Source organism: Rhinoderma darwinii, chromosome 1, assembly GCF_050947455.1.
Source record: "Rhinoderma darwinii isolate aRhiDar2 chromosome 1, aRhiDar2.hap1, whole genome shotgun sequence".
Classification (NCBI taxonomy): domain Eukaryota; kingdom Metazoa; phylum Chordata; class Amphibia; order Anura; family Rhinodermatidae; genus Rhinoderma; species Rhinoderma darwinii.
The window spans coordinates 339544355-339560240 of record NC_134687.1 but is presented as its reverse complement, the minus strand read 5'-3'; positions in this window follow the sequence as shown (position 1 = coordinate 339560240).

Sequence of the window (15886 nt, the reverse complement as noted above, 5' to 3'; positions counted from 1 at the left end):
GAGATTAACCTCAATGCGTAGTGTCTTATGGAGCATTGTTTTATTTGGTTCTGTACAATTTAAAGAAAAAACAAACCCTCTGGATAAACTGAAGCATATGGCAGAGGTATCGGGCTCTTAACCCCTTAGTGACCAGCCCATTTTAGGCCCTAATGACCAAGCTATTTTATTCGTTTTTCTATAGTCGCATTCAAAGAGCTTTAACTGTTTAATTTAATCTACATAGCTGTATAAGGACTTGTTTTTTGCGGGATTAGTTGTACTTTTTAATAGCACCATTTTTGGGTACATATAATTTTAACTTTTTTGGGGGATTATAAAAAAAACCTGAAATTCTGCCATTGTTCTATGCGTTTTTAAATTGACGCAGTTCACTATGCGACGTAAATAACATGTTACCTTTATTCTATGGGTCGGTACGAAAACGGCGATACCACATATGTAGAGGTTTTTTATGTTTTACGACTTTTGCACAATAAACACTTTTGAACTAATTTTTTTTTTTTGCATAGTCTCTTTCCAAGAGCCGTAATTTTTTTTATTTTTCCATCAATGTAGTGGTTTTTTGGGCTTGTTTTCTGCGGGACGAGACGTAGTTTTGAGTAGTACTGTTTTGGGGTGCATGGGACTTAATGATTCATTTTTATTATGACTTTTTTTGGGGGGCAATGGAAAAAAAATAGCAATTTCGGCATTGATTTTTGCTTTTTTTTTTTTTTTTTTTTTACGGTTTTAACCTTGCCGTTTAAATGACATATTAACTTTATTAATGGAGTCATTACGGTCGCGGCGATACCATATATGTGTACTTATTTTTTTTTACACTTTTACTAAATAAAACCACTTTATGGTAAATGGTTTTATTTCTTTTACTGTAACTTTTATGATCTTTATTTCTTATTTCATTAGTCCCACTAGGGGACTTTACTGTGCGATTTTCCGATCGCTGCTATAATGCTCTGGTATACTTCGTATACCAGAGCATTATTGCCTGTCAGTGTAAATCTGACAGGCAATCTGTTAGGACGTGCCTCCGGCACGTCCTAACAGGCATATATGTCCAGGGCAGACATGCAGGGCAGACATGCAGACATGCCCCCGGCTGCCATGACACCCCATCGGAGACCCGCGATTGCATTCGCGGGCTGCCGATGGGTGACAGAGGGAGCTCACTCCCTTTGTAAACAAAGTTAAATGCCGCGGTCGCCATTGACGGCGGCATTTAACGGGTTAAACGGCCGCGATCGAAGTAAACTTCGATTGCGGGCGTTGGAGCAGGAGCTCAGCTGTCAGACAGCAGAGCCCCGGCTCCAGCCTGCACGGGAGACCTGTGCAGGACTTAGACTAGGCGAATGTTAAAAGGCATCAGCCTAGCCTAAGGCCCCTTAGTGACCGACGTGAAAAGGCGTATTAGTGGTCACTAAGGGGTTAAACATCTTGGCAGCCAAATTACAGCTCCACTAGGTACACTGGCTTAATACAGTAGAAGCACAAAGCAACCTGCGGTTTACACTTTAAAGCCCAAAATAAAATGTAACCGGTAACATTAACCCCTTCCTGTCGTAAACAACTTTCAGATTTTAATTTTTGTTTTTCCTCCCCACATTCCAGAAGCCACAACATCTTTATTTTTCCATCTATATAGTACTGAGAGCTTGATTTTTGTGGGACGAGTTGTAGTTTTTCGTAGCACCATTTTGCCGTATAATGTACTAGGAAACGTGAAATTATTTGTGGGGTAGAAAGTGAAACAGCGATTCCGCCATGGGTTTTGTGTGCTATTTTACAGAAGTCACTGCAATTAAAACAACATGTTAACTTTATTCTGTGGGTCGATACGATTATGGCAATACCAAATATATATCTATCTTTTCTATGTTTTACTACTTAAACAAGTAAAGAATTTATTTTGCGTCGCCAAATTCGAGACCCACAACTTTTTTTTATTTTTCCGTCTAAGCGGTATGAGGGCTTATTTTTTTGCTGCATAAACTGTAGTTTTTAATCCCATTTTGGTATAAATGCAATGGTTTGATCACTTAATTTTTTTTGTGGAAGATTAGGCGATACCAATTATGTTTAATTATTTTTTTTTAACTATGCTCTAGGGGGAAAATGGGAAAAGGGGGGTTTTTTTGAACTTAATTGTTTTACACTAAAAAAAACTAACTTATGTTTTACTTTTTTTTTTATTAGTCCCCCTAGGGGACTTCAACCAGCGATCGTTAGATAACTTGCACGATATACTACACTGCAATACTAATGTATTGCATTATATCGTGATTCTGACAGGCACCTAGTAAGCCCTGCCGCAGGCAAGGCTTAATAGGTGTACGAAGATGGCGGATCTGGGGGTGTTCATTAAGCACCCAGGCAACCATCGTCGTCCCCCCCCCCTGCAATTGCGTTGTGGGGGGCACAATGAGCTGTTAGAGGGGGGTCGCCCCCTCTTGCTGACTATTAATACTGACTGCAGCATTTAAACTCGTTAAACTAGTGGGATCACACTCGAGCGCGATGCTACTAGTTACTCTAGTGTCGGCTGTAACATACAGCCGACAGTCATCGTATGGAGCGAGCTCACTGCATGAGCCTGCTCCATACTGCCCCCTACCTGACTTTGGCATATGGATACATCAAATATCGGGAAGGGGTTAAACACCCTACACCCTGAATTTTCAACTGAAATGGCTGTTAGAAGCTGACTGGCTGCCAAGATGCTTGTGTAGCCCAATGTGGTCTGGAGGAAAGAATAGGGTCAAATGTCATATTCCTGCTTTTAAAAAGTGTTACAACTATGCAGTAATATTGGGATTTACATTAACCTGGTCCACTTTCCTTGTGTTGTAGGTTTTGTTGTAAAAAAAAAATATTTTGTTTCTGTTGGAATTAAGAGCTATTGGGCTCTGTGCACAATTTCATAGTATGAGGGAGCAGATACTACTATACTCAGTAAGCTGGCAAAATCTGAGGGGATAAATATCTTGGGGTAGGTTTACTGCTGAAAAGGCACCAACTCTGGCATACAGGCCGTGCACTACATTAATTAATGATTTTCTTGGATTTCCAGGAGAAAATTAGCGAAGGCCTCATATTTGATGTTCAGGACACCAGAGAATGCACCCAGTCTGAGGATGTCAAACACCTGACAGACATTTTATCACTGGCAATCACCCAACACCAACTAGAAGCAACCCCCAGAAAAAGTGCCGTGTGTGCAGAAAAGATAGGCGCCGCAAAGATTCCTGATATTTCTGTCTTTCATGTCCCTCGCAACCAGGCCCGTGCATTCACACATGTTTAAAAAAAAACTGTACTGTTCTGAATTATTACATTTTAGTTAACTAGTTGAAAATATATTTGCCCTACATTACAGTTTTATTTTCCAATGATTTTACTCCGGGAGGGAATGGGTGGGGGGTGGATGTCATGTTTGCATATTTTCTAAAGTTCATCTGCTGGAGAGCGCCCTTTGCATAAACCTGCAATTTCTTATTTTAGGAAAGCCAAAAAAAATTCCCATTATACTGCTAGAGGAATACTTTTGGGATTTCTTCTTCAAGAGCAGATATTTTGAAAGTGTTATAGAAACTCTGAGATTTGTAAAACCAGCTTTGAAAAAAAGGTGAATTGTGAAATAAGCTTCTTCTATCGTAAGCCCTCCTACATCTCTGTGATAAATAAGGCACACATTTGGTATCCCCATGCACGGGAGAAGTGGAAGACTGTGGAAGGAAATTAATTTTGCCAGTGGTCCATAATGTGTGAAATTCTAGCATAAACTAATACATTTGCCAAAAAAATGCTAATTTTATTTTGGTCCATTTTCAAGAAACTTTCAGAAGAAAACTGGACTTTCTAAAAATATGATGACAACCTTGTGGGGTCTACTTGTGTGAATGAAGTCATTCATGGGGTGTTTCTAATGTTTCAGCAGCATTAGGCCCCCCAGAAAACAGTATGCTGCACAGCGCTGCGTAATATGTTGGCGCTATATAAGTAACTGAAATAAAATAAATAAATATGCTGCTATAAAAAGTGCAGAATTCCTGGACCAAAAAGCCTCCTTTTATTCCAAGACCTGGCACATACCCCCACAGTCAATAAAGCACACATATTTGGTATCCCCATGCACGGGAGTAGCGGCGGAATGTGAAAGAAGATGAATTTTGTCCGTGGTGTATTCTGTGTGAAAAATGCTGCCATAAACTGACACATTTGCTAAATTCTTGCATTTTTTTTCCCCAATTTGGCCCACTTTAGAGAAAAAAAAAATGATGTATAGTGCCAAATGCCATTAAAACAAAGCCCGATCTGTCCTAAAAAAAAAAAAAAAAAGACTAAAATTCCAAGATGAACTTTATTCACCTGCAGAGCCATAATCATCTAAAGAAGCGCATAGCAAAATTGTGACATTTTCTCTAGTCATTTAGCTGTAAAACAGCCTAGTCCTTGACCGGTTAATTCCTGTGAAAAGCCTAAAGGGTTAAAGAGGCTCTGTCACCACATAAGTGCCCTATCTCCTACATAAGGAGATCGGCGCTATAATGTAGATGACAGTAATGCTTTTTATTTTAAAAAACGATCTATTTTTACCACTTTATTAGCGATTTTAGATATATGCTAATGAGTTGCTTAATGCCCAAGTGGGCATATTTTTACTTTGGTCAGCGTCATACACTCCCCTGTACAACGCCCACTTGTTCTAATCAGCCTCATGCACTCCTCTCCATTCATTTACTCAGCGCATAGAGATCCTGCTAGATCCTTATGTGCTGTCTTAGGGTGGATTTACACGAGCGTGTGCATTTTGCGCATGCAAAAAACGTGGCATTTTGCGTGCGCAAAAGGCACTTAACAGCTCCGTGTGTCATCACATAGGATGTGCAGCTGTGTGATTTTCGTTCAGCCGCCATCATTATGACACTCTGGATGGTTGTAAACAGAAAAGCATGTGGTGCTTTTCTGTTTGCAAACATACTTTTGACTGCTGTTGGGTGAATCACGCGTGTTCCATGGAAGTGCTTCCGTGTGGTGCGCGTGATTTTTACGCACCTGTTGACTTCAATGGGTGCGTGATGCGTAAAAAACGCAGAAATATAGGACATGTCGTGCGGTTTACGCAGCGGACTCACGCTGCGCAAAAATCACTGACAGTCGGCACTGCCCCATAGACTAGCATAGGTCCGTGCGACGCGCGTGAAAAACATGCGTTGCACGGACGTATTACACGTTCGTGTAAATCCGCCCTTATACTAACACATTAACAATACTGAAGTGTTTAGGCAGTGAGTAGACATTCCACTGGATGTCTATGCACAATCTCTGCACTTCGTTACTCTGTGGTAGTTACAGCAGAGGAAGCGTGATCTCGCTGTAAATGACAGGTTACAATGAGATCATGCTTCCTCTGCTGTAACTACCATAGAAACAGTAACGAAGTGCAGAGATTGTGAATAGACATCCCGTGGAATGTCTATTAACTGTCGAAACACTTCAGTATTTTTAATGTGTATAAGACAGCACATAAGGATCTAGCAGGATAGCTATGCGCTGAGTAAATGAATGGAGAGGAGTGCATGAGGCTGATTGGTCAGTGTCATACACTCCCCTGTACAACGCCCATTTGGTCTAAAATAAAAAATACGCCCACTTGGGCATTAAGCAACTCATTAGCATAAATCTAAAATCGCTAATAAAGTGGGAAAAATAGATTGTTTTTTAAAATAAAAAACACTGCTGTCACCTACATTATAGCGCTGATCTCCTTATGTAGGAGATAGGGCACTTATAATGTGGTGACGGAGCCTCTTTAAAATACTTTCTGAATGCTGTTTTGAATACTTTGAGGGGTGCAGTTTCTAATATATAAGGCCCTCAAAGCCACTTCACAACTGAACTGGTCCCTGAAAAAATAGCCTTTTAAAATTTTCTTGAAATTTTAAATTACAATTTTAAATTGAAATTTAAAATGTACAATTTTACCTACGTAGTGCAATGTATTAGATCTGTCAGTTATTCACTGACAGCAAGCCGATTAGGCTTCGCCTCTCAGCGGGGCCAAATCGGCTTCCGTAATGGCAGAGCAGGAGGCCATTGTGTCTCCTGTTGCCATAGCAGCAGTCGCCAGTCCTGATTGCCTGTCAGGGCTGACGATCTGCTAGCAACCGCTAAAGAGGCAGCGATCGCTTTCGATTGCTGCATCGAAGGGGTTAATGGCAGGGATCGGAGCTAGCTCCGTTTCCTGCCGTTACAGGTGGATGTCAGCTGTAACATAGAGCTGACTTCCACCGCTGATGACGCCTGAGTCGGCGCCATCTTGCCGGTGGCTACGGAAGCCGATCAGGCTCCGCGGCGGGCGGATCTTGACTGGCTTCCGTGCTAGGCAGACCGGGAGGCCAGTGCCCTCCGTAGATGCTGCCACGGTGCCATCTACAGATGCTGCCACAGTGCCCTCTGCAGATAGCGCCACACACAACCCAAGTAGATAGCTCCATTGGGGCTCCCTCTAAGAGTGGAATCCCCAGCCAGAGCGTTGCCGATGCTTTGGCTGGCGATTCCTCTGCTGTTGGAGTCCCTGACATCACGGTCCATACACAACCCCAGAGCCGGAGTCCCGTAGCACAGCACTAGTATTGGCTCTGCACCGGAACTCTGGGGAAGCCACTGACATCAGTGTCCATATATGGACAGTGATGTCAGGGGCTTGCCCAGAGCTGAAGTCCCGGAGCAGAGCCGCTTCTAGCACTCTGCCTGGGATTCCAGCTCTGCTCCTAACATCACTGTCCATATATGGACTTGGATGTCAGGGGCAACCCCAGAGCTGGAGTCCCGGGCAGAGCGCTAGTAGGCTCTTCCTGGGACTCCAGCTGTGCTCCTGACATCACTGGAACTCCTGCTTTGAGGAAGCTCCTGACATCACTGTCGATGTATGGACAGCGATGTCAGAGGCTTCCCTAGAGACCCGGAGCAGAGCCTATACTAGCGCTCTGCACGGGACTCCGGCTCTGGGGAAGCCCCAGACATCGGTGTCCATATGTGGACAGCGATGTCAGGGAATTCCACAGAGTCCCGGAACAGAGCCTATACTAGCGCTCTGCCCGGGACTCCACTCTGGGGAAGACCCTGACAACACTGTCCATATATGGACAGCGATGTCAGGGAATTCCACAGAGTTCCGGAGCAGAGCCTATACTAGCGCTCTTCCCGGTACTCCTCCCTGAGGAAGACCCTGACAACACTGTCCATATATGGACAGCGATGTCAGGGAATTCCACAGAGTTCCGGATCAGAGCCTATACTAGCGCTCTGCCCGGAACTCCGCTCTGGGGAAAACCCTGACAACACTGTCCATGTTACAAGGCGGGGTGTGGACCCACTGGGCCGTACCGTGTAACGGGATGGCAGCTGGCCAAAACAGGTAAGGTATAGAGTCTATAGTCCAGAAAAGGGTACCAGAGGCAATGTAGACAGTAGCAAGGCAGGCTCGGCTGGGACCACGCAGCAGGTAGTCGTCAGTTGTGAAGTTCTAGAACAGGCGTGGAGATGCAGCACAACACGACAACAGCTCAGCACGGCAGTAGACCAGGATGGTACAGATAGCACGGGAAACAGGATACAGGAACGGGAAACACTTGGAAGCTCCAAGACAATTAGAAGACCATTTTCAAGACATACTAAGGGAAACAACAACAACGCTCAGACGAGGATAAGAAGGACGGTGACCCTCTTATAGTCCACGAGTTCATGAGTAGATGATGATGATTTTCAGGTGCCCTTTAAGAGCGGGCACGACCGCGCGCACCCTCTGAGAGACAGGCTCGATACCCGGAAGTGAATGCCGGCGCCTGACAGGGGGACGATACAGCACAGCAGCAGGACGTTCATGGCCGCGGTCATCAAGGGGTAAGTTAGAACAACAGACCACGGCCATAGACGTTACAGTATCCCCCCTCTTACGCCCCCTCTTCTTGGGAACAGAACGGGAGAGAAACTTCCTTATGGGGAACGGGGCATCGATGTTCTCCTCTGGCTCCCAAGATCTCTCTTCTGGGCCGAATCCCCTCCAATCCACCAAATAAAACGTCCTTCCTCCAACCCTCTTGGTGGCTAGAATCTCCCTTACCTCGAAAGTCCCTGACGAACCGCTAGGAGCCACTGCGGAACTAGGAGTCCTAGAGTAGCGGTTCAGGTCCATGGGCTTCATCAAGGATACATGGAAGGAGTTAGGGATCTTGAGTGTAGGAGGCAGCCGCCATTTGTACGACACCGTGTTAATTTGTAGCAGGACCTTGGAGGGTCCGAGGAACCTGGGAGCAAATTTGCAGGACGGCACCCTCAGCCGGATATTCTTTGAGGACACCCAGACTCTCGTTCCAGGAAGAAATTGAGGAGGATCCCATCTTCTAGTATCTGCTTTTCTCTTCATGCGATCTACCGCCAGCAGAATAGAAGATCGGGTCTGTTGCCATATTTGCAGAAAGTCCCTGAAGGTCGAGTCAGCTGCAGGCACCTGGGACATAGTAGAGACAGGCAGAGGTATACGAGGATGTTGACCGTAGACTATAAAGAACAAGCTGGAGGTGGTGGAGTCACTAGTATGGTTGTTATAGGAGAATTCTGCCCACGGAAGCAACTGCACCCAGTCATCATGTCGTCTGAAAACAAAGTGCCGCAGATAGTTCTCCATAATTTGGTTAATCCTCTCGACTTGCCCATTGGACTGGGGATGATAGGCTGAAGAGAAGTCCAACTTTACACCAAGGAGACCGCAGAGTGCTTTCCAAAACTTCGAAGTGAACTGGACCCCTCGATCCGAAACAATACGCAGGGGCAAGCCGTGCAGACGGAAGATGTGTTGCATGAAGAGGTCAGCCAGTCGAGCAGCAGAAGGCAGGCCAGTCAGGGGAACAAAACGAGCCATTTTAGAGAATCGATCCACCACCACCCAGATCACACTGCAACCCGCGGAGAGAGGGAGATCCGTGACAAAGTCCATTGCAACATGCTGCCAGGGGGCATCGGGCACAGGCAGTGGTTGGTTGGAGAAGACCAGCTGGTCTGGAGTGGGCAACTTTATTACCTGCGCATACCCTGCATGAAGAGACGAAGTCCCTGATGTCTTTGGGCAGCTTGGGCCACCAGAACTGACGGGCGATTAGGTCTTGGGTCTTACGAGTCCCCACGTGACTTGCCAGATGGAGCTGTGACCCCAACGAAGGATTCTTCCTGGAGGAATGTCTCTAACCTGCAGAGGGTTCACAGAGCAGATGCAGGAAGAATCAATATTCTGTGGGGACTCCACAGTGTCCTCTGTTTCGAATGACCTAGACAAGACATTGGCCTTCACATTCTTGTCGGCAGGTCGGTAGTGGAGTTCGAACCGGAATCGAGCAAAGAATAACGACCTCCTGGCTTGACGAGCATTCAACCGTTGAGCCGTCTGTAAATAGGTCAGATTCTTGTGATCCGTGTAGACCAGGATAGGGTGGACTGCGCCTTCCAGTAAATGTCTCCATTTCTGCAGGGCCAGCTTGATGGCCAGTAACTCCCTATCCCCAATCGAGCAGTTGCGCTCTGCGGAAGAAAATAGTTTGGAAAACTAGCCACATACCACAGTCTTGCCTTTAGAACCCCTCTGGAACAACAGTGCACCTGCACCAACAGAGGAAGCGTCCACCTCTAAAGAAAACTGTAGGGACACATCAGGGTGGTGAAGTATAGAGGCTGATGTGAAAGCTTTTTTCAGGGTCTCAAATGCGGCTTCAGCCTCCGGAGTCCACATTTTGGCATTCATACCCTTCTTTGAGAGGGAAGAGATGGGGGCTGTCAATGACGAGAAGTTGGGGATGAACAGCCGGTAGAAGTTGGCGAATCCCAGGAAGCGTTGTATGGCCCTTAAGCCTTGGGGGGCGTGACCACTCCAGGACAGCCTTTACCTTCTCAGGGTCCATTTTGAGGCCCCGATCGGAGATGATGTAGCCCAGGAAGGGAAGAGATCTTTTTTCAAACATGCACTTCTCCAGCTTGGCGCAAAGATGATTCTCCCTTAAACGAAGCAACACCTGGCGGACATCACTCTGATGAGTTACTGGATCTGGGGGAAAAAATCAAAATATCATCGAGATACACCACAACACAGATATAGAGGAGATCACAAAAAATTTAATTGACAAATTCTTGAAACACCGCGGGGGCGTTACATAGGCCGAAGTGCATAACTAGGTATTCATAGTGCCCGTCACGAGTATTAAATGCGGTCTTCCCCTCGTCACCCTGACGAATCCGAATCAGGTTGTAGGCCCCCCGCAAGTCCAGTTTAGAAAAAAAAATTGTCCCCCGTATGCGATCGAACAGTTCCGAAATTAAAGGCAAAGGGTACCTGTTCTTCACCGTGATCCGATTGAGGCATCAGTAGTCAATGCAGGCACGGAGGGATCCATCCTTCTTCTTGACAAAGAAGAACCCGGCTCCAGCCGGGGATGAGGATTTACGAATGAAGCCCCTCTCCAGATTCTCCTCAATATAGGTCGACATAGACTGAGTCTCTGGCAGGCAGAGAGGGCATACTCTACCGCGAGGAGAGGATGAATCAGTAACCAAGTCAATCGGACAATCATAGGCACGATGAGGCGGCAAGGTCTCTGCTTCCTTCTTGTCGAAGACATCAGCGAACTGAGAGAAGCACTGAGGCAACCGTGCCAATGACTGATGTGGAGAAGGCTGCAGTGGATGGATATGACCCAGACAGCGGTCGGGACAAACAGGACCCCACTGGAGAAGCTCTCCGGAGTTCCAACCCAGGACTGGGGCATGCCAACGGAGCCAAGGCAAACCCAGCAGCACGGGGTTGATGGCCTTGGGCAGAACAAACAGGGAGAGGAACTCAGTGTGAAGAGCTCCCATTTGAAGTCTCAATGGCTTGGTCATGGAAAAAACGGAATCAGGCAAAGGCAGTCCATCTACCGAGGCAACGACCAACGGTCTTTCCAGGAGGACAGTGGGCAACTGGAGAAGATCCACAAGGTCTTGACGGATGAAATTAGCTGCAGAGCCAGAGTCCAGGTAGGCAAAAACCGGATGGAGCCTCTCGCCAGCGACGATGGTCACGGCAATAAACAGTTTGAAATAGAGCTCACGATTAAATGCAGTAGCGCCCAGGGTTGTCTCTCCAACCAAACCTAGGCGTTGGGGTTTTTTGGTTTCTGTGGACACAGACGCACGACATGGCCGGCGAGGCCGCAATACAGACAGAGTCCTGAGGTGCGCCTGCGCTGTTTCTCTTGTATAGACAATTTTAGGCGATCCACCTGCATCGGCACCACGGGCGTAGCAGTAGATGAAAGCAAGAGGGGTTGTTGAAAGTTGGGTGCCAATCTAGGAAGCCGTCTCTCCTGTTGCATCTCATGAGACCTCTCCCTGAACCTTATATCTACCCGAGTAGCCAGAAGAATCAGGTCGTCCAAGGCAGGTGGTAGGTCTCAGGCAGCAAGTTCGTCCTTGATCCTGGGCGACAGGCCATGCCAGAAAGATGCCACCAAGGCCTCATTGTTCCAGGACAGCTCTCCCACCAGGGTCAGGAACTGGAGGGTGTATTCGCCCATGGAGGAGTCCTCTTGGCGAAGGTTGAAGATAGCCGTGGCTGCCAACGAAACCCGTCCCGGCTCCTCAAAAACCGTACGGAACGACCGCACGAACCCCTGGAAGTCTCGAGTCTCGGGTCCCTGGCGTTCCCAGATTGGGTTCCCCATGCCAGGGCCTTGCCAGCAAGTAGGGACACGATCTTGGTTCCGTCCGACGGAAATGCTCGGGCGTGCAGAGAAAAATGGATATAGCATTGGTTCAGAAATCCCCTTCACATACTTGCGTCTCCATGGAACCGAGAAGGTAATGGCAGCGAGAACAAGGAATCTGAACCGGAACCACCAGGAGGAGTAGCAGGAGGGTCGGTCGGAGGAGCTTGTATAGAGGAAATGAAAGCAGTTAGCGCCCCTAGCTGCTGCGCCATGGAGTTCACTGTGACAAGAAGTTGATCCAGTCTTGTTCTGAGATCCTGTAGGTCCACCTGCATGGCTTGGGAGGGTGAGATGCCCTTAAATTGACCAGCAGGGTCCATGGCCTGAGCGTACTGTCACAAGGCGGGGTGTGGACCCACTGGGCCGTACCGCGTAGCGGGATGGCAGCTGGCCAAAACAGGTAAGGTATAGAGTCTATAGTCCAGAAAAGGGTACCAGAGGCAATGTAGACAGTAGCAAGGCAGGCTCGGATGGGACCAGGCAGCAGGTAGACGTCAGGCGTGGAGTAGTAGAACAACACGACAACAGCTCAGCACGGCAGTAGACCAGGATGGTACAGATAGCACGGGAAACAGGATACAGGAACGAGAAACACTGGGAAGCTGGAAGACACTTAGGAGACCATTTGCAATACAGACTAAGGAAAACAACAACGCTCAGGCGAGGATAAGAAGGACGGTGACCCTCTTATAGTCCAGGAGTTCATGAGTAGAGGATGATGATTTTCAGGTGCGCACTGGCCCTTTAAGAGAGACAGGCTCGATACACGGAAGTGTGTGCCGGCGCCTCACAGGGGGACGACGCAGCACAGCAGCAGGACGTCCATGGCCGCAGTCATTAAGGGGTAAGTTAGAACGGCAGACCACGACCATAGACGTTACAGTCCATATGTGGACAGCAAGGTCAGGGGATTCCACAGAGTCCCGGAGCAGAGCCTATACTAGCGCTCTGCCCGGGACTCCGCTCTGGGGAAGACCCTGACAACACTGTCCATATATGGACAGCGATGTCAGGGAATGTCACAGAGTCCCGAAACAGAGCCTATACTAGCGGCTCTGTGTCCCGCGGGCCACAGATTACAACTGCAGGGGCCGCATGCGGCCTGCGGGCCGCGTGCTTGAGACCCCTAGTCTAGAGAATCATTAAGGGACGCTTTGTCAGACAGAGGTAGGGTGGTGTTCTTGGAAAGCCGCGAACAGGGAAAATCACAGATGGGGAAACAGACCACATGTTCACTAAAACCTCTGTGAATGGAAATTGCATATCGCCCTTTTAGAAACAGCTAATCGCCTATCAGGGTGTTTCTATTTCTTCTCAAACTCCATGATGTTAGAAAAGATTAGTGTATGGCGCCTGTGACGACGGAAAAATACTTCCACCTGAGATGGGGTAAAGAAGTTGTCCTTAAAGAGGCTCTGTCACCAGATTTTGCAACCCCTATCTGCTATTGCAGCAGATAGGCGCTGCAATGTAGATTACAGTAAAGTTTTTATTTTTAAAAAACGAGCATTTTTGGCCGAGTTATGACCATTTTTGTATTTATGCAAATGAGGCTTGCAAAAGTCCAAGTGGGCGTGTTTAAAGTAAAAGTCCAAGTGGGCGTGTATTTTGTGCGTACATCGGGGCGCGTTTACTTCTTTTACTAGCTGGGCGTTCTGACGAGAAGTATCATCCACTTCTCTTCAGAAGCCCAGCTTCTGACAGTGCAGACAAAGCCGTGTTCTCGAGAGATCACGCTGTGTCGTCACTCACAGGTCCTATATCGTGTCGGACGAGCGAGGACACATCGGCACCAGAGGCTACAGTTGATTCTGCAGCAGCATCAGCGTTTGCAGGTAAGTAGCTACATCGACTTACCTGCAAACGCCGATGCTGCTGCAGAATCAACTGTAGCCTCTGGTGCCGATGTGTCCTCGCTCGACGATGCAGGACCTGTGAGTGACGACACAGCGTGATCTCTCGAGAACACGGCTGTGTCTGCACTGCCAGAAGCTGGGCATTCTGAAGAGAAGTGGATGATACTTCTCGTCAGAACGCCCAGCTAGTAAAAGTAGTAAAAACGCCCCGATGTACGCACATAATACACGCCCACTTGGACTTTTACTTTAAACACGCCCACTTGGACTTTTGCAAGCCTCATTTGCATAAATACAAAAATGGTCATAACTCGGCCAAAAATGCTCGTTTTTTAAAAATAAAAACGTTACTGTAATCTACATTGCAGCGCCTATCTGCTGCAATAGCAGATAGGGGTTGCAAAATCTGGTGACAGAGCCTCTTTAATGTGCAAAGTTTTCTGAACAACACGGATTAAATCTTGCATGGCTGACGCTAGTTTTATCTTTTGTTCAGACTCTAAATCTAGGTTAGAGGACTTCGCAGAGTACTAATGCAGAAGGGATAAACAGTCCCTCTATCATTAGTCCTGACAGGGGAAGGCACAGAAGATACTGAGGTGGAGCAGCACCTGTGAGTGGTACTGAGAAGATTCAAATGGACTGCCAGACTGGGCTGCTATTTGGGATGGCAGGCGTTCTGAAGCCTGTAACATGGACTGGCAGAGTCTGGGAAGGTCGCCTATGGCCTGGGTTAAGTACCTGGCCAAGTCAGGGGGGCCACATCCAGGGCGCATTAGAGGGATCCTGAGAGGGCCTGTGAAGAAGGCACTAAAAGCAGAGAGACTTAGGCTGGCCACAAGGAAATTGTATTGCTCGCAGTAAGCTTTTATGGGCGTTCTAGAAACAGCATAGCAGGTCTTTTAAATGATTAATAATGGGGGGATATGTGAAAGTGATTAGAATATGTTTAAAAGATAACATTTTGCATGGACTCCATTTTGTATGGTAGGCGTCCATTTTGGATCGTTGGAATCCATGTTTTGGCCTGAAGGAGCCATCTTGAGATTAATAAGTAAAAAGTAATATGTCAGCAGATGTCTTGAAGCAATTCTATGTTGTGTTCTTGAATTGAATGTTTTATTACTCTTGTAAGGAGCAGATCAAATAGCCTTGGCCGAATGAACAATGATATTGTTTACCATGAGGGAAGGGGATTCAGCCCTCTGTTTAAATGATTTAAACTTATCTGCAGTCTCCATTCTCTAGTGAGATAAGAAGTAGAGACAAATTAACTTGTGTCTCTGAAATGTGTGTCTTCCCATGGGACAAGGTTCAGGCCACCTGGGGCTTGGAGGGTGAAGAATTATTATAATGCATTGAAATATTCTCATTGGCTGAATCAGAGTCATTATCATATTGTAGATGATTGGCTGAAACCAAAGCCTACACCTTTCCTGTCATTATACTTATATACTTGTTTGGATCAATAAACCGCAGAGAAGGATTTTGAGCATACAAGCATGGTCTCTTGTGTCATCTTTTCTCTCAGATATATATATCTATCACCTATGATTTGGAAACTGGATAAATCACTGGAGGGCGGGTATCGGTTGACATACCCATTACAAATTTCAGTCTAATATATTTTGGCCCATGATTGCGTTAACAGTTTTTGGTGCCGAAAACGCGGGAGATTGCTCGTCTGATACGCTGTCGCTGGAGGCCTGACGGCATTTGCATCAGTGAATATGAAAAACCGGCTGGTACGTAAGAAGCTTATTCTTACAAACATGGTTCACTCATTCATTGCCGAGGCCGGAATTAGCGGTCATGACGTCACATCTCCTGATACGCAGTGTTTATCCAGCAGGTATGTTGAAAGCTTTTAATGTGATGAATGATTGCAGATACGTACGTTATCTTGAGTTGTTGTACAGATGTGTGAATCTTGGAGGTTCATGGTATGGGAGAATTTTTGCCGGCATTGAACATTGAAATTGTTAAGATTGAGAACAGAAGCTGTGAGGAGTGAGTGCGTGACCCCCTCCTGTGAAATGTGATGACATGGAAGAAAAAGAAAAAAAAGAGAGAAACTGGTGTAGAAGTAGTGTGAATCCATGGCGTAGATCTGTCTGTAAGATGAGGAAGCTGAATGCTGTGTAGTGAACCTACAATGAACTGTATATTGTTATAGGTCTGTTGAAAATGTTATTTATTATTTGGCTGTTGTGTAGAAACTGTTAAGGATCAAAG